Genomic DNA, 23,637 nt, shown 5'->3' with positions numbered 1-23,637 from the left:
TCATCCACTCCACATTAGCAAAGATAAAAAAGATGTGAGCAGGCAATACTGGAGAGGGACTATGTGAAAAGAGGCACATAGAGGCCTTTCTGATACATTTGTGAAGTGGACCAACCATTTTGGATTTAAATTTGGAATTATTCAAGAAAAGTGATTAAATTCTTTATATTCTTAGACTCAGAGACTTCCCCCATCATTGGGCAAATGTACCAAGGTAGTCAAAGACAGACTATTATGGTCCAACATACTCAAAACAATACTTTTCTTTTTTATTTTATTTTAATTATAGCTTTTAACTTATAAGTTATATGCACGGGTAACTTTACAGCATTGACAATTGCCAAACCTTTTGTTCCAATTTTTCCCCTCCCTCCCCCAGATGGCAGGTTGACCAATACATGTTAAATATGTTAAAGTACAAATTAAATACAATATTAGTATGTCCAAACAGTTATTTTGCTAAAACAACATTTTTCAAATAACAGAAAACTGGAAACAAATCGGGTGGCTATTAACTAGGGAATGGCTGAAAAAACTATGGTATATGAATGTAATACATGGCAAAAGACTACAATTCCCTACTAGTGTAGCTGATAACTATACCTTTCATCATTAAGTTCAAGAGACCCTAAAAGTCTCCAATGGGAAAATCGACAGAATAATAGCTGACATTTATATAGTACGTTAAGGTTTATAAATGGTTTTATATACACTTTCAATGGATCCATTTAGAAGAAAATTGCTGGATATAATTATGTTCATAAATATGTAAACCAGTTGGAACAGGTTAAATGACTTCCCAATGGTCAAATGCCCAATACCCTTTGCCTTATACTATGCTGTCAATCAATTAAATTCATAATAAAGAAAAGGTAGAATACATATTAAATTCTCCATTAATTTATTTTTCTTCCAGTGGAAAAGAGCTGAGAATTGGAAAGGAAGATGCAGAGCGCAAATGAAAAACTGCACTGGTTTTTTTTTTTAATCATTTATATAGTGCTTACTATGTGCCAGGCACTGTGTGAAGTACTTCACAACAACCCTTAAGAGATAGGTGCTATTATTTTCTCCCTTTTACAGATGAAGAAACTAAAGCAGAGGACAAATGTCCAGAATCACACAGCTACTAAGTAAGGTCACATGTGAAGTCAGGCCTGGAGAAAGGTCTATATACTGCAGCACCTCAAGGCCTAACTTTATGAAACTCTAATTCTGGTACAAATTTTCATCCAGATCCTAGTTAAAACTACACAGCAGGCAAGATTCTCTTACATTACTCTCCTGACCAGACACCCTGTGCATTGTTGCTATACTTTGGCTGTCCATAGTCCCCAGGTCCTTCCCTACCCCACTCAAATTTCTCATTCCAACTCTTGTTAAACGATAATCTGATAATCCTCACTAGACTACAAAAGACTATGCTATATATATATCTTTGTATATTTGAACTCTCGGATAATACTTTGTCCTGAACACTGAGGTCAAATAAATGTTTTTTGAATGAATGGTCATTCATATTAAGATATAAAAGAAGCTTGATCTCCCCAGGAACGTCAAGATGGAAAACCTTAAATATGGGCTATGTGTCAGCTCTGGCAAACAGATACATAATATGGTCCTTAAGGAAGTTTAAATCTATTTAAAAACAAATCTCATATACAGTGAAAATAATAATGTATTTCACTGCACAGTTCCTAACCAAAGCAAGAATAAGAACTTAAAAGAAAGTATAGATCAGTGTGGGCTGGGATAGTAAAAGAAGATTTCATTTTCCCTTACCATCTAAAGCCCTTTTCTGTATATGTCTTGGCCATTCACCCTTTCTTACCACTGCCACTGCCTCCATCCTTCTCCCCCTCCCCCCCAGGGCTTTTCCACTATTTCTCTGACAATTATTTTCTTCTCTTCAAGGATAATTTCAAGACCAACTTTCTTTATATTACTTTTCCGATAGTCCCTGTTCTTAAAGTTTATTCCCACATTTGGATTCCTTATTTATTTCCCATACCATTCACTTGATCTACTTGCCTTTCTCACAACTGTCTTCCCTAAACTGTAAGACGTTTGGTGGCAGGAATCTATTTCACATTTAACTCCCTAGTGCTATGTATATATTGTTATTCAAATATCTAATGAAGTGGGATGTGAAAATAATCTTAAGGTATGCATAGGATTTAAGTAGCAAAAAGAATGCATTCCATGAATAAATGAAACATGATGAACAAATTCAATTATTAGAAATGAATAACATATATTGAAGATATCGAGAAAACAACTTGACTGGAACTATACAATGTACTGATTTTCTTTGTTCTTAAGGAGGACAGTCTTAAAAATTTGGATAAGTACAGAATTTCTGGGGAAATCAAGGTGCAGGCAAGAAAAAAAAAATATTGTTTTTCCCTCAAGGAGCTTAAGTTGGAGAGGAACAGGATATGTTATAAGGTCAAATACAATTGCTACAACAAAGGCAAAAAGTGCTACTGCAACAAAGATAAAGAATAGGGACAGAGAAAAGTTCATCAGTGATTTAACAGGCTGGAAGGATGAGTAGGATTTCAACATTTGAAAGAGTATGTCCCAGGTAGATGGAGTAATTGCAGGAACAGAAGCAGGAAAAGTTATGAAGTATCTCAATCAACAAGTTTTTTGTGAACATACTGAGTGTGATTTAATGGGGAGATATTCAAATAGAAGTCTACAGGAAATGTAAACACAGATGAGATGCTAAATCTGAGGTGGAGATATAAATTTGCTTGATCACTTGCAGAAACTGAAGCTTTGAGATTATATTAGTCTCCAAAAGAAAATAAGGGATCCTATAATCTTTTATTACAAAATAAATTAACTGAAGGTCACAAAATTTAACATTTCCTCAAACAGATAGAAACAAGAGAACTTAGCACCTAAAAAAAAGTACCATATTATTGTAACAGATCCTGTTAATAACCATCTATAAGCCACTTATACTAACTAATTCCCTCCCATAATCAATTGAAGCTGACTTAAGGAATTACAAAGTTGACTGGGGGGGGTGTTTTTTCAAGCTGCTCTCTCCACCCCCAGAATAGGAAGAGAAGAAGAAGAGGGTAAAGGAAGGGAAAAGGAGAGGGATAGAGAGAGAATGAAGAACAAAAAAAGACAGATATTGGGAGCAAACTCCAGTGAGGAGGAAGTAAAAATAAGAGCAGTAAGTACAGGCCACAGAATAATGAGAACAGCAGGAGGAAAACCAGAAAGTATAGTATAGTATTACAGAAGCTAAGAGAAGAGAGAGTTTTAAGGAGGAATACACACACACACACACACACACTCACACACACACACATCTGTGTCAGGAAGCACAAACTGGTTAGCACCTCATATCTATAATGAGGAACTATGTCTAGAAACAAACAAAAAAAAAAGAACTTAGTTTCAAGTACAGGGGTCCGCTCACATGATCTCTTCAGAAGTGCTGAACATTTACTCAGTTGGCAGCTTTCAACAATGACTAAGTAAGCAATCTGACTCAATGTTTTGAAGTACTTTATAAAGGAAGGTCCTAAACAAGTAAATAAGTAAGAGGCAAATGAACAACAATGAAGACAGCAAAGAATTTTAGTGTGCATTCAAACTGATATTTAGATTAACTTGCAAGTAAGACACTTAAACATAATGGGGATGGGAGGGTGGGAAACCTGTGATTTCTTTTCTTTATGTAACGTTAAATGAGCAAACTCATCATTAATGTAGAAATCGGCACCTGCTAGACATATTATTTAGAGAGCTCCTTGGGGCACCCAAGAGATTGGACTTGTTCAAAGACAAATAAAAACAGATCTTGAACCCAGGTTTCTTCCTAACTTACATCTGGCTTTCTATCCACTCTTTTAGAACTGCCTTAAACATAAAATTTTTAACTGAGTCATAATTCCTTTTCTACCAAAAAATATATTGTGAGAAAACACATTCTTTCTAAAAGCAATCAAATATGAAGATTTTAAAAGGATACACTAGGATTCGCTTTATAAAACTTTTTGAAAAGGATTCATTTGTCATAGTTTTAACTTTTTTGAAATTGATGCTAATCACCTAAATTATGACCCATTCATTTCACTAAATTAGAAAGTAAATGTGCCCATCAATATAAGAAAATTTAACTTTTTCAAATATTAAATAAAAATGTTTTTATTTAATTAAATGTAAAAATATCTTATTATGACAACAATGAGACCTGGTTGCCTGAAATTAAATTGAGAGCTGACAATAGCCAGTTATCCAGTGACTGAATGTTTCCATTCTACTGAAAACTTGAACTACATCAAATTAGATAAGGTATTTTATATACACACTACACAAAATGTCTAGCTGGTAAGTGGGCTATATAAGCCATTCTCGTCATAAGAATATCCTTTTTTTATGTCAATAATCTTAGACATGAAACCATTTGGTAACACCAAGTTCTGATGTGACTAGATTATCTCAAAATCTAAAACTGAAACGAGATGCTTCACAGCTAATATAAAAGATAATCTCTGGAAAAGAAAAAAGAAACTAAAGCTGTAGTGGTTTTTTCTTTTGTGTTAAAGAAATAAAAGTTAAGAAACTTAAAGAATTTAAAGTCAAGAAATGCTTACCAAATCTTCATTAATGTTGCTACAATAGCATAAAATAATTCTCATTATAGTTAACTAATATCAAATTAAAATTATGATTAAATTAGGACCTGAAATCTTAAATACATCATAATCTCCGTCTAAAACACACATATACAAAATCTGAATCATAGCCAAACCTAGATATCGAAAGGTGAATCCATATTTGTGTTTATAGTTTTAATAACAATGCCCTTTCACATTTCAATTTATGGTTTGTTTGCTTCTGCAGACGTTTGGACAGAAGCGAGTGCAAGGGATAATGTAAAAAATTATCCAGGCATAGGTTCTGTCAATAAAGTTATAATTTAAAAAAAAAAAAAGAAGTTTTGGTAATTCTTATATTAAAAAACTGTAATGTAGTACAATTTTGTGGGGAAAATGTGATAAACACGTAGCTTATTTGAAGTGGTGAGTTTTATCCTCCAATGTCAAGTGCATATGTATCATTTTAATCTAAAAGATTCCTTTTAGAAAAGACAAAATATTATCCCTTTCTAAAGTCTTATGGTTCCTTAAAGAATATAAAATTGCCTCAATTTTTTCCATAGTAAGGAGACCTTACTTATTAAATTTGTAAGCTACCTAATTTGTAATGCTTACTCAAGTGTCTTAATTTAAAGAATTCACATTTCCAAAAATCATTACCAACAAGACTTGGCATAATCTTTTTTTTGAACAAAATATTTCCAACTTATCAATCTGTGAGGAACTATCTGAAACAAGGAACCCTAGATACTTTTCAGAAAAAAAGAAACCCTAGCTATTTAGCAAAATTCACCAGTAAGCCTAGCATATGAACATTTATTCAACTACCACTTGACATTTTTAAATGGCTGCAGCGTGAGAGTCATAAAGCTAAGGGTGCCTGCAGAACCAGAAAAGAGTGGCATCCTCTTTTTTTTTTTATCCAAGACTTTTTGAGCTCTTTACAAACATTAAATACCTCATTCTCTGTAACAACTACTGGAGGCTGATAAATGACTTATTCATTATTAAGTGACTTGTTCAAGGTCAGAGAATAATCGGAGACAAGAAATAAACTCAGATGTGGGGACTCTGGTTCTGCAGCTTCACTCCAAAAAGCACACCACCACAATACAGGATTCTGAGAGTGTCTAATGAAAAAGACGGAAAAAATAGCAGCCTTCGTCTAATAACTACGGCCAGAATGCATATTTCTGAAATGGATGGGATGTCATGTGTAGCATCCACAATTATAAAGAGCGAAGCTAAACTACTGTAGGGTTCCGATTTCCCCGCCCCTTCCAAGCTGTCTAGATGAAGTCAAACAAGGCGAGAATAAGGCCCGAGCTTGCGAAAGGAAAGGAAGGTTACGGATGCTTGTCCAAGGCCGGGAAGCTGCTGTGCACTGGGCCTCCTTCTCCCCACGAGGTCATGACAGTTCGTACTGAATCCTCTCAGCTTTCCTTAGAGGACCCCGGGAAGGCGGCGAGGCATGCCGTCCCGGCCCTCCCTCTGGTCCTGGCACCAAGGTGTCCCCGCCCCGCCCTCTTTACCTCCCTCCCCTCAGGGCGCTCTCCCAGCCGGATCGGTTTTTTAGGGCTACGACAGGCGCAGGGGACGTCAATCATGGCAGGTTTTTCGGGATAGAGGACCTTGGCCTTGATCCGCGCTTACCGTGGGGTAGGTAGGGAGGACTCGCTTCGCTAGCGCCTTTTCGTTCGCCAAAGGCCCTTCTCCCGGGAACCCACGGAATCAGCCATCGCCGTCCAGGCGGAAGCGAGCCCGGCTCATCCCCTTTTTCCCAAACTGCACCGCGGCGCGGCGCGAAACGTCATCCTGAGGGGCGGGGCTCCCGCTTGAGCCCTAGTGTCTGCACAAGGTTAGGAGACTATCCCGCAGGGAAGAGGCAGGAGGGCGGCTGAAGAGCCTACCCAGAGAGGGCGCGCTTCCCCCCACCCCCACTCCTACTCCCACTCCCACTCCCACTCCCCTCAGGCACGTGCGCGCGCTCCAAGCTACGCACTCCGGGAGCGAGCCGGCCCCCGTGATGTCAGTGCGTGTCCCGCGCCTCGCCTTCTTGCGTCCAGGAGCATCCTTTTCTTCCCCCTTCTCCACAGGTTCCACTGCAGGATGCGGCGAGGAAGAGGAACTTCCCTTCTTTCCTTCCCCGCTGCGAATTTCTCTTTCTTTTTCGTTAATTCAGCTCATTTCCGTTCAACAAACATTTTTCAGGAAAGAAACAAAAACAAAAAACCCAGCAACCCTGTCTTCAGGACGTTTATATCCTGGTCCGGGGATTATCTCCCTCTGAATCTGCAAAACCAGTAAAAAAAAAGGGAATACATGCTCCAGTTTAGGTTAAGAGTTTTTCACCTTCATGAAAATGCAAGCCTTAAGTTAACGGCGTGGGTACACTATTCGAGGTTTGACTCATTTCCCTCCTGTAAAAAAATTTTTTAACTGGGGATATATTCTAAAAAGTGGAATTGACCCACTGATTTCTTATCTTTAGCGCCTCTAGTTCGGTTTGGGTATTTTTCCTTTCTAAGTTTGTAGGCTGAAGCCCACCCACGACTTCTTCCAAGACCCTTGTATCTCCTCGGCAGAAAGGCGAGCCAATGCCAGGGGCTTGTCTGTAAAACTTGACCTCTTCTGATGATTGGTGGGACGCGAGTGCGATTAATTCCTTATCCTGGCCTGGCTTTGCCACAACACCGATCTGTTCATACAAAAGAAATATAGGTACCCAATGTAATCTTGAAAGAGCCTAATTACAATTCCTATTCTCACAGAAGAATTAGGTTCCCAGAGTCTGACTACATACAGGTCCTTAGCATTTTAGGAGGAGTCAACGGGAAGAGGAGAGGCCAAGCCTCCATGAGTTTGCTTAGAGATTGAGAATGTAGTCGGCCAATTTTAAGTAGCTTTTAGAATTATTCTTTAGTACTCCCCAAAAGTCTGACGCATTCTCCCACAAGCACCTACAGAGAGAGTAGAGGAAGGTGGATTCAGATTTAGATACCTTTTTCTCAGTCTTCACTTTTCTTGACTTCTTTATAACATCTAATTACTCACCCATCTACATCCACCTCTATTTCAAACTTTTTTATTTCTGCTGAGTATCGCTGTCCCAGACTCTTCAGAACCCTCCTTTAACAAAGAATTAAAAACAAAGTAAGAAGCTGGGGAAAAGATTCTGACCATAAAAAATTACTATGGTGACAAGGAAACTGAAAAAGATTCAGACTCGGAAGATTAACGAAGTCAAAGGTCACACATCCAAAGACTCCATGAAAAATAAGAGTTAGTTTCAGGACATAGAAGAGCTCAAAAGGGATTTGAAAATGAGAGAGAGAGAGAGAGAGAGAGAGAGAATTGGGAAGAGAAATAAGAGTAATGAAAAAGGAAGAACAAAAAAATCAATGAGGAGAAAGAATGCTTTAAAAAGCAAAATTGACCAAATGTGAAAGGAGATACAAAAGCTCACTGAGAAAAATAATTCCTTAAAAATTACAATTGAGCAAATGGAAGCTAATGGCTTTATGAGAAATCAAGAATAATAAAATAAAACCAAAAGAATGAAAAAATGGAAAACTATATAACATAGGAAAAACAATTGATATCATCTTTCAAGAAATTATCAAGGAAAATTGTTCTAATATTTTAGAACCAAAAGGCAAATTAGAAATTGGAAAAATCCGTCAATGATTTCATGAAAGAGATTCCCAACATGGAAACTCTCAGGAATATTATAGCCAAATTTTAGAACTTCCAGATCAATGAGAAAATATTGTAAGGATCCAGAAAGAACTAATTCAAGTACATTGGAGCTACAGTCAGGATAATATAAGCTCTAGCAGCTTTTATATTAAAGTATTGGAGGTCTTCAAATATAACATTCTGGAGAGCAATGGAGCTAACATTACAAGCAAGAATCATCTACCCAGGAAAACTAAATATGATCCTTCAGGAGAAAAGGTAAAAATGAAAATTTTCTCTTCAATGAACTAGAGGATTTTCAAGCCTTCATGATGAAAAAGAACAGAACTGGATAGAAAATGTGACTTTCATATATAGGATTTAGATGAAGGGGTAATCAGAAAAGGGAAATCACAAGGGACTTGATATAGGTAAATCTGTTTATGTGGGAGGATACTTGTAACTCATAAGAACTTTCTTATTATTAGGGCAATTTGAAGAAGTATATATAGACAGAGGCCAAAAGTTTGAGTTGAATATGAAGGGATAATATCTTTAAAAAATAAAATTAAGGAGTGAGGAGAGAAGGAAGAGGTGAAATGGTATAAGTTATCTGCCATAAAAGAAGCAAGAAAAGCTTTTACAGTAGAGAGGAAGAGGGAGAGGAGAAGAGAGTAAGTAAATCTTACTCTTATCAGAGTTGGCTCAAAGAGGAAGTAACATACACATTCAATATGGGTATAGAAATCTGTCTAATTCTGTAGGAAAATAAAAAGGGAAGGGGATAAGTGAAGGGAAGAGGGTGATAGAAGAGAGGACATATTGGGGGAGGGAATGGTCAGAAGCAAAACACTTTTGAAGAAGGACTGGGTGAACAAATGAATAGAAAATACAGTTAGCAATTGTAATTGTGAAAAGAATTTTGAGTCAAGTTTCTATAATGAAGGCCTTATTTCTCAGTTCTATAGGGGACTGAATCAAATTTATAGAAAAAAATAAGAGCCATGCAGCATGAAGAATATGAAAATATGTTTAGAAGAATTGTACATGTTTAACCTATATCAGATTGCTTCTTGTCTTGGGGAAGGGGGTGCAGGAAGAAAAATTTGAAACACAAGGTTTTATATATATTTAGAAAAATAAAATACTATTTTTAAAAAAATAAGAGTCATCCTTCACTTGATGAATGATCAAAGGATATGATCTATACCCAAAGGACTATAAAATCATGTATACCCTTTGACCTAACAATACAGTGGTATTGTTGTGAGGCATGCATCCAAAAAGAGATTTTTAAAAAGGACCCATATGTACAAAAATATTTATTGCAGCATTCTTCTCAGAGCAAAGAATTAGAGATTGAGAGGATGCCCATTAATTGGGGAATGGCTAAGTAAACTGTGGTATATGATTATGATGAAATATTATTGTTCTGTAAGAAATGATGAGTAAGAAATTATCTCAGAAAAACACAGAAAATACTCCATGAACTCATGCAAAGTAAAATGTATGGAGTACAAAGTAATAATAATGCTGTGGGATGATTAACTGTGAATGACTTTGCTATTCTCAGCAATTTAGTGATCCAATACTACTCTGAAGGGCTTATGATGTAAAAAACATCATCCATACCCAGAGGAAGAACTGATTGTGTCTGAATACAAATTGAAGCATCCTTTTTTTTTTTTTTTTTTTTTTGGCAACATGACTCTACCAATTCATATTTTGTTAAACAGGATCAGGGACCAGGCATTTCCCCTGATATTCATATATCCTTACCTCTCTAATCTCTTTTCATTTTTTCTCCATAAGCATTAATAATTAATTAATATTATCTTTGCTTAAATGAAAGGCAAGACAAACTACCAATCTAAAGCTCAACTTGGAATTAATTGTTTTTCCTCACTACCACGCTCCCTCATACCTATGCATATCAGTTCCATCTCTCTAGTGTCTCTTTCCTACCTTCCATTTTTCTCTCTAAAACTCATGTTCGATTGTTAAGTTTTCCTTTATATTAGACTTATGGCCTCTCCCCGGAAATTACTTTCTACATGTTATATATACTTATCGATGTATATGTGTTATTTCCTTCTAATAGAATGTAAGCTCCTTGTGGAAAGAGACTGTTGTTTTATTTGTACCTCCAGTGTATAGTACAGAGCTGGACACATAGTAGGTGCTTAATAAATGCTCCTAGATTTGATGTAGTAGAAACCTTAGTAGTAGTAGTAGAGACGTCAGTACTTCTCAAGAAGTTATTCCCTAGCAAAAATATAGAAAGGGGGAGTGAAAGGATATACAATATATCAGAGTAGTTGGCAAGATACTCAAGCTGGCTAGATCTTGGTGCCTGTTGGGATAGTTGAAGACATGATGTTTAGGCTGGGGAAGGCCAGATATGGGATAGCTCAAGTGAGGTTTCATTTGCTCACTCTATAAATCACAAGTGTAGCCTTTCTCCAAGGTGTTTCCAAAATTGAGTGGATTAACCAACTCCCTTGAGAAAGCATATGGGATTTGTAGAGGTCTAAATGGTCACTGATGAGGATCAGAGGTTGGTAAGCACAGTTGGAAAGATGACCCATATAACCTAATATCCCTGCAATGGCTAGATGGAATGGAATAGAGGTTGGCCAGATATAAAACTTAAGTGAATGTAAACATAGAGAAGTAATTTTTCAGAATGATCTACATGAGAAGAATGTGCTTTAGATTCTACATGGACAATACAATTTTATAACCTTGTTATAAAATGTTACTCTGGTCCTTCAGGTAGACAGATAATGGATTGGGTTAAATAGACTTTTGTCTACTAACTAGCACTTATGTTGTTTCCATGGGGGAAAAGATCACTTTTAGAATATCTTATTAGTGAATTTCACATTGCCTTTATTCAGATCATCATATATCTAAGTCAGTGAATAATAAGCCTGAATTTAGACAAAGATGTAATTTGGATTTTCAAACATCACCCCAATCAGCAGTGGCTAATCCACTAATTCTTAACTCTGATGAACCTTTGAGAAATGTAAGTAAGGGTGTTACCCAAGAAATGATTCACATGCAATTATTTTATGACAAAAGTTAAGCTCATAGTAATGAATTAAACGAGCTACACCCAGTGAAAGAACTCTGGGAATGAGTATGAACCACTACATAGAATTCCCAATCCCTCTATTTTTGTCCGCCTGCATTTTTGATTTCCTTCACAGGTTAATTGTACACTATTTCAAAGTCCGATTATTTTTGTACAGCAAAATAACTGTATGGACATGCATACATTGATTGTATTTAACATATACTTTAACATACTTAACATGTATTGATCAACTAATCTGGGGGAAAAGGGGTGGGGAGAAGGAGGGGAAAAATAGGAACAAAAGGTTTAGCAATTGTCAATGCTGAAAAATTACCCATGCATATATCTTGTAAATAAAAAACTATAATAATAATTAAAAAGTTAAGTTCATAATACAACATCATAGACAATTCTTCATTTCTGAATTATAAAAGGAGGTGAGACATACTACATGTATCACACTTTGCAAACTGTAAGGAACTGTGTATATATCAGTTGTTAGTACTATAACAAATGGATAGTTCAGGTGCTATGCTGGTATCAGAAATGTGCCAATTGGAGCCAGACTGAACTAGCTCAAGAGAGCTAGGTGATTGTTAAATTTTCAGTGTGAGCATTTGGAAATTGGCAATTTACAGCCTTCTGATATCTACAAAAACTTAAAAGACCTAGAGAAGGTCAAACACATTGGGGTTCATTTCCTAATGGAAAATACATAGCAGAACATGAGTTAGAATTACACAGAATGGAAAGGCATAGAAGGGCTGTAGTCTAAACCTATGGAGGTGTCATGTAAATCAATATAACAACAGACCTTTTGAGCTATTGGAAGAGTATTTTTACTAAGGTACTAGTGATAACTGGTCACACCTCTTCTACTTAAAAACTTCAAGAATTTGATATTGTCAATGTGCTCTTGACCAAAAGGAATAGGATTTCTTTGAAGAAGCATGTCCTTCAGAGAGCATCCAATAATAGGAAGTCAAAGATAGGAGACCAAACTGAAAGCAAAGAAATGTATTAGCATGCTAAGAAAGATTGCTCTCACTGATAGCCAATTTGGTTTCTTAGAGTACAGATTTAGTTTTTATAATTTTCCATTTAAGAGTATAGAGTCAATGAGCAGCATTATGCTGCAATTTAGGATAAACAAGCCAAGACTTCACAAGAGAGAGCGGAGTAGAGAAAAGAAAGATCATCTAAGAAAAAAAGTGAGGGAGAGCCTCTGGGAGCATATTTGTCATATAGGTTTTATAATTAGAATGAGAAGACATCCCCTGTTCAAGGGAAGAAGATAAGGGTGGTGTCTAAATACTTATACATCCCTGAAAGAAGTTCTTTTAGACAAAACTACTGAATGGAAGTAACCAGTTCGGCAAGACTGTATCTTTTTTTTTTTTTTTATGTAAGTATCTCTTAATAAAGGACAAACAGGTGTTTCCTTAGTAGATGAGACTCTGCTTTACTGTCTTCTTAGATGGTTTGTTAAATTTTAATTCTTCTTCCATAGTAGTTGGAAACATTCCACTATTAGGCTACCAAGTGCTTAGAAGATTTCTACATGGTTCATGCACCAAGATGTAAAATGATTATGTTCCAGTTTTCTCCCTGCAACTCCCTTCAATTATTATTAGCATTATAAAATGATATTTATTAGCTATGTGACCACAGATAAGATATCTGAGATTCAGAAAGATTCAGAAATTTTATACCAGTAATTCAGCATTCGGAAATACCAGTAGTACCTGGAAAAATGCCAGAAATGGAATAATAGCACTAAAGATTCAGAAATGTTTCCTCATCTGTTAAATGAGAATAATATCAGTTGCATCTTTATTGCCCAGAACATCAAATGAGTAAAGTATGTAAAGTACTTTTCAAACTTGGAAGTACCATATAAATGAACTTATAGTAAGAATAAATTATATTAATTATGATAATTTATGTAATACAAGCACTGTAATAATAGCCATTTATACAACAGCACTTTAGTATAGAAATGTACTATAATAATAATAGTACTTTATGTAGATTTTACACAGTTTGCTCAGGCTTCAAAAATATTTTACATGTATTTGGTCTCATTTGATCTTCATGATATCATGCAACTTAGTTAATAGTCAACCAGCATTTATTAAGTTACCTGTTGTGTGCCAGGCATTGTGCTAAGCTTCAAGTTAGATATACTGAAGGAATTATATTGCCTATTTTACAGATAAGGAAATTTGAGTCTTAAAGAGGTGAAATGGTTTGCTTAGCTATTGAATGTCTGAGAAGGAATTTTAATTAATTTCTCTCCTGAATCCAAATCAAGTCTTTTTTTTTTTTGTTTAACCAGTATCTGGCATATAGCATATATTTAATTAATATTGGTTAATTTATTAATTCATGTTTACTCATATCACTACCTACCTATTATACTACTTTTTGCAGTGACATCTCAAACATAACATGTCTTTTTTTTTTTTATTTTATTTTTTTAAATAATTATAACTTTTTATTGACAGAACCCATGCCTGGGTAATTTTTTTTTTTTTACAACATTATCCCTTGCACTCAGTTCTGTTCCAACTTTTCCCCTTCCTCCCTTCACCCCCTCCCCTAGATGGTAGGCAGTCCTATACATGTTAAATAAAACATAACATGTCTTAAACAAAACTCATTATTCACTTTTCAAAATTCAATCTTTAACAAACTTCTCTATTTTTTTTCACACACATTACCATACTTCAAGTCTCCCAGGATTATAATATTGATGATCCATACGTCCTCATACTTCTTCACTCTACAGCCACACATTTGGCCAAACTTATTGTTTCTATGTCCACCGTATCTCTCCAAATTACCTACTTCTCTCCACTCACACATTTACAACCTATATTTAGGCCTTTATTACCTCTTACCTGGGCTACTGTAAGCACCTCCTAATTGGTCTCTGTCTCATATCTCTCCTCATTTTGATTCATCCTATACATAGATATCAAAATGATTTTATTTAATGGTAGATTTGACAGAATAGCTCTTCTACTCTGTAAACTCCATTGATTCCCAATTATCTCTAGTATAAAATATGAACTCTGGCTTTTAAAGCTCTTACCCACATTGACCCAAACTATCTTTCTAACTCATTATTCATGACTCTCCTTCTTATACTCTAAGGTCCAGCACAGACTGGCGTTTCTGTACCTTTGCCCTGGGGCTCATCCCTAACATTCACTCCCAGTTTACTTCTGCCTCTTAGAATCCCTCATTGTCCTTCAAGTTGCAACTCAAGTACTACCAACAATATAAAAATTTCCCCTTCAATTCCCTAAATCCCTTGTTTTTTTTTTTTTTATAATACCTTTAAAAAATAATAAAATAAAATAAAATAGCTTTTTAGTTTCAAAATATATGCAAAGCCCTAGAGAATCAACTAAAAAACTATTAGAAATAATCTACAACTTTAGCAAGGTTGCAGGGTACAAAATAAATCAATGTAAATCATCGGCATTCTTATATATCACTAATAAAATCCAACAGCAAAAGATACAAAAAGGAATTCCATTTAAAATAACTGTTGATAGTATAAAATATTTGGGAATCTATCTGCCAAGGGAAAGTCAGGAATTATATGAACAAAACTACAAAACACTTTCCACACAAATAAAGTCAGATCTAAGCAACTGGAAAAATATCAAGTGCTCTTGGATAGGTAGAGCGAATATAATAAAGATGACAATACTCCCTGAACTAATCTATTTATTTAGTGCTATACCAGTTAAACTCCCAAGAAACTATTTTACTGACCTAGAAAAAAATAACAACAAAATTCATCTGGGAGAACAAAAATTCAAGAATTTCAAGTGAATTAATAAAGAGAAAAGCAAATGAAGGTGGCCTAGCTGTACCAGATCTAAAACTATATTATAAAGCAGTGGTCATCAAAACCATTTGGTACTGGCTAAGAAATAGAGAAGTTGATCCATGGACTAGGTTAGGTTCACAGAACAAAATAGTGACTATAGCAATCTAGTATTTGACAAACCGAAAGGCCTCAGCTTTTGGGATAAGAATTCACTATTTGACAAAACTTCTGGGAAAATTGGAAACTAGTATAGAAGAAAATAGGCACAGACCCACATCTAACACCGTATACCAAGATAAGATCAAAATGAGTTCATGATCTAGACATAAAAAATGATATTATAAACAAATGAAAAGAACATAGGATAGTTTACCTCTTAGATTTGTGGAGGAGGAAGGAATTTGTGACCAAAGAAGAACTAGAGATCATTATTGATCACAAAATAGATAATTTTGATTATATTAAGTTAAAAAGTTTTTGTACAAACAAAACTAATGCAGGCAAGATTAGAAGGAATAAACTGGGAAAACATTTTTACATCCAAAGGATCTGAGAAAGGCCTCTTTTCAAAAATAAAAAGAGAATTGACTCAAATTTACAATAGTTTAAGCCACTCTCCAGCTGACAAATGGTCAAAGGATAAGAACAATTTTCAGATGAAGAAATTGAAACTATTTGTAGTCACATGAAAAGGTGCTCCAAATCACTATTGATCAGAGAAATGAAAATTAAGACAACTCTGAGATACCTCTACATACCTCTTAGATTGGCTAAGATGACAGGAAAAGATAATGATGAATGTTGGAGGGGATGTGGGAAAACTGGGACACTGATACATTGTTGGTGGAACTGTGAACAGATCCAACCATTCTGGAGAGCAGTTTGGAACTATGCTCAAAAAGTTATCAAATTGTGTATACCCTTTGACCCAGCAGTGTTTCTACTGGGCTTATATTCCAAAGAGTTCTTAAACGAGGGAAAGGGAGCCACATGTGCAAAAATGTGTGTGGCTGCCCTCTTTGTAGTGGCAAGAAACTGGAATCTGAGTGGATGCCCATCAATTGGAGAATGGCTGAATAAATTATGGTATATGAATACTATTGAAAGCTTTTGTTCTGTAAGAAATGACCAGCAGGATGATTTCAGAGAGGCTTGGAGAGACCTACATGAACTGATGCTAAGTGAAATGAGCAGAATCAGGAGATCATTATGCACGGCAACAACTATACAACGATCAATTTGGATGGACATGGTTCTCTTCAACAATGAGATGATTCAAACCAGTTCCACCTGTTCAGTAACGAAGAGAGCCTTTCTACACCAGAAAGAGGACTATGGGAATTGAATGTGGAATACAACATAGAATTTTCCCTCTTTCTGTTGTTGTTTGTTTGCATTTTGTTTTCTTTCTCAGTTTTTCTTTTTCTTCCTTCTTGATCTGATTTTTCTTGTGCAGCAAGATAACTGTATAAATACATACACATATATTGAATTTAACATGTATTTCAATATATTTAACACATATTGGACTACCTTCCAGCTAGGAGAGAGGATTGGGGAAGGAGGGGAAAAATTTGGAACACAAGGTTTTGCAAAGGTCAATATTGGAAAAATTACCCATGCATATGCTTTGTAAATAAATTTTTTTTAATAAAAAATATGCAAAGATAGTTTTCAACACTGACTTTTGCAAAGCCTTGTGTTCCAAATTTTTCTCCCTTCCTTCCCCACCACCCCCTCCCATAGGCAGCAAGTAATGATTGCATATAGGTTGAACATGTGCAATTTTTCTATACATATTTCCACAATTATCATGCTCACAAGAAAAATCAGATCAAAAGGGGAAAAAAAGAAAAAAATAACAAAAAGCAAGCAAACATCAACAAAAAGTGAAAATACCATGTTGTGATTCACACTCAGTTCCCACAGTCCTCTCTTTGGGTGTAGATGGCTCTCATCATCACAAGACCATTGGAAATGGCTTTGAATCATCTCATTGTTGAAAAGAGCCATGTCCATCAGAATTGATCATCATATAATCTTGCTATTGCTGTGTACAATGATGTCTTGGTTCTGCTCACTTCTCTTGGTATCACTTCATGTAAATCTCTTCAGGCCTTTCTGAAATCATTCTGCTGATTGTTTCTTATAGATCAATAATATTTCATAACATTTGCATACATTCATAACTTATTCAAACATTCCTCAACTGAAGGACATCCATTCAGTTTCCAGTTTCTTGCCACTACAAAAAATGCTACCACAAACATTTTTGCACATGTGGGTCCTTTTCCTTCCTTTATGATTTCTTTGGGATATAGACCCAATAGTGGTACTGCTGAATCAAAGGATATGCACAGTTTGATAGCCCTTTGGGCATAGTTACAAATTGCTTTCCAGAATGGTTGGATCACTTCACAAATCTATCAACAAGTATTAGTGTATTATTCCAAGGTTCACTACTATCCAATGATGAGTCAATGAAATAGTCATTTTTTAAATCTATGTTACAATGAGAAGCAATGTGGTATAGAGAAGTAGTCTTGGAACTAAGAAGAATTGGATTCAAGTCTGACCTCTGACATATGTTAGTTCAGATAAGTCACTTATTAAATGAAAGAACACATGTAATGCTTTGTAAACTTTTGTGATGAATGAAAAAGAATTTCTGGGTAATGAGTTATCATAGCTAATATTAAATCGACGATTAGTGACCTCTTAGAAAACCTCCTTTTTTTTTTTTTTTTTTTTTTTTAAACAGGGTCTGGGCCTGAAATGAAGAAATAAAGGAAAAAAACTTAGATCCTAATTTAATAATTGGTTAAAAATAGTAAATAACTTATCTCACTTTAAAATGTTATATAAATGCTATTATTAGTTATTATTACATAACAACTTCACGTTCTAGGCACTTTCTAAGTGGTATACATATAACAGGAGTTTCCTCATTTGGGAGATTCCTGTTATCAAAAGAATAATGGGTCTAATCTCACTCTCTACTAATCTCAATCTCTACATTACAGCTAGCTCAGAAAAATCTGAAGTGACAACGATAATGTCTGAAATTTGTTCATCAAACATTTATTAAACATTTATCACAGAAAGAGAGTACTGTACTAACCTTAGAAAGATATGCAAAGATTAGATGAGATATAGACATTGCCTTCATATCACATACAGTCTAGAAGGCAATTAGACATATACCTGTAAATTTGAAATAATTCATGGTAAGAGCCAGAGAACTATTGATTAAAATATTACGTAAAATATGAAGCAACAAAGTCTATGATGAAGTTTATTTGGCAGAAGATAGGAGAGCATTCCACGAATAAAAGAATAGTGTGAACAAAGAAAGAGAACAGGAAAAGCTTTTAGTGTGTTAGAGAAATTTATGATAGTTCTGAGTAAAAGTGTGAAGTAGGGAGGGAGGAATAGTTTGAGATAAGACTGGAAAGATAGAATAGGTGCCAGATTGTGGAAAGCCATGAATGTTACTAAAAAGCGTCTGAAATTTATTTGGTAGCAAGTGGAAACCACTGAAAAGACTTGCTGTTCAGCTATGGCCAACCTTCCCCACCTCATTTAGGGTTTTCTTGACAAATAGACTGAAGGGGTTTGCCATTTCCTTTTCCAATTCATTTTACAGATGAAGAAACTTAGGCAAACAGGGATTTAGTGACTTGCCCAGGGTCACACAGCTAGTGTCTCATATCAATCTGAACTTGGACCTTCCTGACTCCAGTTCCAGCTCTCTATCTACTACAACATTTAACTAAATTCTAGGAAGATTAATTCAGCAGTAATAGATAGAAGAGAGAATGAGAATGGAAGCAGAAAAACTGATTAGGAAGCCAATTTATATTAATCTAACTGGATTGTAATAATGGGTAGGAAGTGGAATTATAAAGGACAGATGTGGAAAGATTAAGGAGCTAGTACCAGGACAATGCTGGGCAAGAGAAGATTCAAACAAATCATTTGGGACCTTAGTTGTTTTATCTGAAAAATGGCAATAGTAATACCTTGACTGCTTTAAGAGAAGCTGTTTGTCCTTAGTTTTCAAAGAGCACTATGATGTCAGGGAGATGATGTCAAGTCATGCAAGTGAGCTGGACTTAAGTGAATGTGGGTTTTATAAAGTCACCAGCCTTACTTTCTCCTTTAGTGCCATGTGAGTCTAGTGGCAAGATATAGATCAGGGTGACTGAACTTTGACTGCTTTAACACAGGCAAGCTAGATTAAAAGATTTATTCAATCACCTCCAGGTCTGGGATTTATGAGAAACAGAATGTCAGAGAGTGGAGAGAATGTCATGTTCACAGTGGGTGAATGTTGTGAGGCTCCACGTTCCACAGAGAGAAAGCCTGGAAGGGCAGGAGTAAGCACTGAACTTGGTTTGGTCATTCTAGATCCTGGAACAGGGAGCCATGCCTTCTTTAAGAAGTTGGGATGCACACAGCTGCTCTGCTTGGTCATATGGCAACTTGGCTGGACAGCGACTCCTTTCCCAGTTGCTGATCAGCATCACTGGATCTCTCCCAGGCTTTCTTTGGTTCTTCCTTTCCCTTTACACTAGGCTCAGTAAAGAGAGGTACGACCCTGTGGCTTGACTCTGCTTGGAATCTCTGATGCTTATGTTTGGTTGTGGGATCTAATGCCTTAATTACCGCTGTCTCCTAGGACTTCTTTTGGCTCAGCCAGCTCTCTTAGTGTTGACAACCCCTTCCACAAACTTAGCTCCTCCACAAAGCCTCCCTTTGGCCCCATAACTTCTGCCCTACCAGCTAGTAGAGCCCAATTAACTAGAGCTCAGCTGCCCTCTGCTGGTCTGAGATTTTGTTACTAGGCTGCTTAACCCCTTGTTTCCTGCGGCTGTCATAGCAGACTCTGACTCTTACCTTGGCCAAATCACTTAAACTGTGAGCCTTGGTTTCTTCTTCACAAGTTACTATGACAGTCAAATAAGAAAATGTACAGTAAGCACTAACAGTAAAGCACCATATAAATATAAGCTATTATTATTTCTGAGAATCCCTTACAGGTTCACTATGATTACCTCAGACCAAGATTGAGTGAGTGTGGAAAGATAACTCAAGATAAAACTCTGTGATCTGGGTCTCAGACTCTAATTTGGGCCTTTAAGAAATATCACATGATAGATACCTTCATGTGTCTGAAGGGCTTTCATGGAAGAGGGATTAGAATTATGAGTTCAATCACAATTGCTCCAAGCCCCCAGGCAGGAACATTCCTAATATTTAGGAAGAGGTCCAACCCTCTGCCTATCTTAGATGCATATCTATCTCTAGTTTAACTCCTCATGTCTTTTGGAGTTGAAACAAAATTTAGTTTACTGGAAATGTTTGGGTTATCCAAGCATAAATAAATATTTTGTTGCTTAAACAGATATTATGTCAGTGGACAAATAGGAACTGAGAGGGGAAATGGGGAAAAAGCCAAATCTTCTTAGAAAGGAAGTTTATAAAATAGCTCATGCTTATGTCCTTAGTTAACACAACTCTAACAATCAACTTGGGGCTGAACCCCTGGACTGGTATTGGGAAAGGCCCCTTTCTCCTGTGTGACTTCCATTGTGCCTTCCTGCCACAAACACCACATGTGTTTTTTTTTTTTTTTAATTTTTTTATTTAATAGCCTTTTAATTACAGGTTATATGTATGGGTAACTTTACAGCATTAACAATTGCCAAACCTCTTGTTCCAATTTTTCACCTCTTACTCCCCACCCCCTCCCCTAGATGGCAGGATGACCAGTAGATGTTAAATACATTAAAATATAAATTAGATACACAATAAGTATACATGACCAAAACATTATTTTTCTGTATAAAAAGAATAAGACTCTGAAATATTGTACAATTAGCTTGTGAAGGAAATCAAAAATGCAGGTGGGCATAAATATAGGGATTGGGAATTCAATGTAATGGTTTTTAGTCATCTCCTAGAGTTCTTTCTCTGGGCGTAGCTGGTTCAGTTCATTACTGCTCCATTGGAAATGATTTGGTTGATCTCGTTGCTGAGGATGGCCAGGTCCATCAGAACTGGTCATCATATAGTATTGTTTTTGAAGTATATAATGATCTCCTGGTCCTACTCATTTCACTCAGCATCAGTTCGTGTAAGTCTCTCCAGGCCTTTCTGAAATCATCCTGTTGGTCATTTCATCAGAACATTGTACATAGTAATAGCAAGACTTTATGATCAGCTGTAAATGACCTGGCTATTCTCAACAATATAATGATCTAAGACACTGGATACAAAGGACTCATGATGAAAAATGCTATCCACTTTCAGAAATAGAAGTGATGGAATCTGAATGTAAATGGAAGCATAATAAATTTTGCATGATTGAACATGTATTAACCTATATCAAGTTGCTTATTGTCTCAAGGAAGTTGAGAGGAGAAAATTTAGAACTCAAAAAAAATTTTTAATTAAAAATTACCTTTACATGTAAATATTATTGAAAAAGCAATAATTTTAAATTGGGCAAATGTATTTTTCAACAGAAAGAATGGGGCAGAATAGAGCCTGCCTCTTCCTCTCAGCTACCTTGTTCCCCTCACATGAGCACCTAAGACACACACACACAATTCTATATCCTCCTAGCTTTTCCATTTAGAAAGAGGTAATTTCTTGTGATCTTAAAAGAAAGACCCATATGTGAAGGTTTTCTGGAGGCAGCCTTATTGAAATAAATAATTACTCCAAAATCGCAGCCAGCAGGTAAAAATGCAAACGTTTATTTCTCCTTCCAAATTAGCCCGGTTAGTTGAGGCCTATCTCTCTGCCTGGCTCCAAGAGATCTTGCAGCTTTGTCCTTGGCTTCTGCCTCTGCTTTCTTCAGCCTCCAACCAGCACCAAGTTGGAAGTTGCAATGGATCTCTCTTGCCTCGAAGATAGGAGAGAGAGACTCTGGAAGAAAGCCCTAAGTCCCACAAGAAGAGCTAAGCCCAAGCTTCAAAAGCTCCCTATATATGTGATCTTCCAAAGGTTAATTCCGCCTTCTGGAGGGAGAGGGATTCTGGGTTATCTCCCAGAGTGCTCTCTGGCCATAAGGGAGGTGTGAATTCAGACTAAGCCCTACAAGTGTGAACTCCATTGAGTACTTAGATACTTATGAGCTCTCTAAAGGTGTGAACACAAGCATTGTTCAATCAGTTCCACTTAGTACCTTGTTTCAAGTTCTGACCCAAAATAACTCTTTCTAAGATTAAATTAACTCCAATGGCTTAACAGTTTGTAAAAGATTCCAACACCCATAGATGTGGCAAGCACAGGCTGCTCCCTTTTTTCTCCAGGTTGAGCTCAAATTAGTTTCTCCACTCTTTCCAAATTGAAAAGGACTATAAATTCCAGAAAAATCTGTGGTCAGCCAATCCCTTACCAGGGATTATGACATTCCCACTTACAATTAGGTTAGATGAAAAATGCTAATAATAAATTATAACTGGCAGACCTATCATACATCAAATAGTTAAAGTGCTGCCTTTGAGGTAAAAGTACCAAGAATTTTATGAGATAGTAATACAAAAGTGACTAAATAAAAAGACAGACCTTGTGACTAAAATCACATATCAAGACAGTCTTCAAGTATGTTAGTTATGAAAAGACTGATGTAACCATCAGATTCTGATAGGAAAATTGTAATAGTTATATTTTCTAATATGAAAGATCCTGATAAAATAAATTCCTGAGGCTACAAAATCATATGGAATGATAGAAATGGAAGGGAGTCTGGAGACCATCTAATCAAAAGACTTCATTTAATAGATGAAGAAAATTGAGATTTAAAGAGATTAAGTCTCTCAAAATTTGTTACTAAATGGCAGAGGCAAAATTGAATCCATGGCTTCTGATACCCAATATATAGCTCTTTCTATGATATCATGTTGCTTCCCTATGATATAATTAATGCATCTGGGAGTATGTTAATTTCAGATCAATTTATTTTAAATATTAAACAATTTGGAGAATCTTTTTTTTTTTAATAAGATTGGCAATTTGAAAACTTTACCTGAATCTGCCCCAAACTTGTGATAATTAAGAATTATAAAATGTTCTTTTCCCATAGTTGTAAAAATCATCCAATTTTTATCTAGCATGCAGGTGGGTTGGGGATCTTTTTCTTGTATTGTTAGCAAAGGTTAAGATAGAAGCCTTTCTGAATTGGAAGAGAGGAGAGGATGTCAATGTGTCAAATTTCTGGTGGCATCCCTGGAAATGATCTGTGTAATAAGAACTAGGAGTATATAAATAAAGATTTAAAGCAGGAAAAAACCCTTGAGATGATCTAGTCCTACTATCTCATTTTGTGGATGAGGAATCTGAGATCCAGAGAAGTTAAGGGGATTTGTCCAAATTCATACCAGTACTAAATA

The 23,637-nt window shown here is 35.9% G+C and overlaps 1 protein-coding gene across 2 annotated transcripts in view; it reads right to left on the bottom strand.

Annotated features, from left to right (window-relative positions):
- The window catches only part of USP8 (ubiquitin specific peptidase 8), a 105,434-nt gene that overhangs the window by 53,871 nt on the left and 27,926 nt on the right, over nt 1-23,637 (bottom strand). Inside the window, exon 1 of one of the 2 annotated variants that reach the window (XM_003755930.4) lies at nt 6,282-6,429. The exons of the other annotated variant lie outside the window; for it this stretch is intronic. The gene's annotated coding sequence lies outside the window, so the exon portion shown is untranslated. Of the gene's footprint in view, nt 1-6,281; nt 6,430-23,637 lie in introns of those variants that run through there. 2 annotated transcript variants of the gene reach the window in all.

This window comes from Sarcophilus harrisii, chromosome 2, assembly GCF_902635505.1.
Source record: "Sarcophilus harrisii chromosome 2, mSarHar1.11, whole genome shotgun sequence".
Taxonomy (NCBI): Eukaryota; Metazoa; Chordata; class Mammalia; order Dasyuromorphia; family Dasyuridae; genus Sarcophilus; species Sarcophilus harrisii.
Note: the sequence above shows the minus strand (reverse complement) of the source record. Positions and strands in the feature narration are given on the sequence as shown.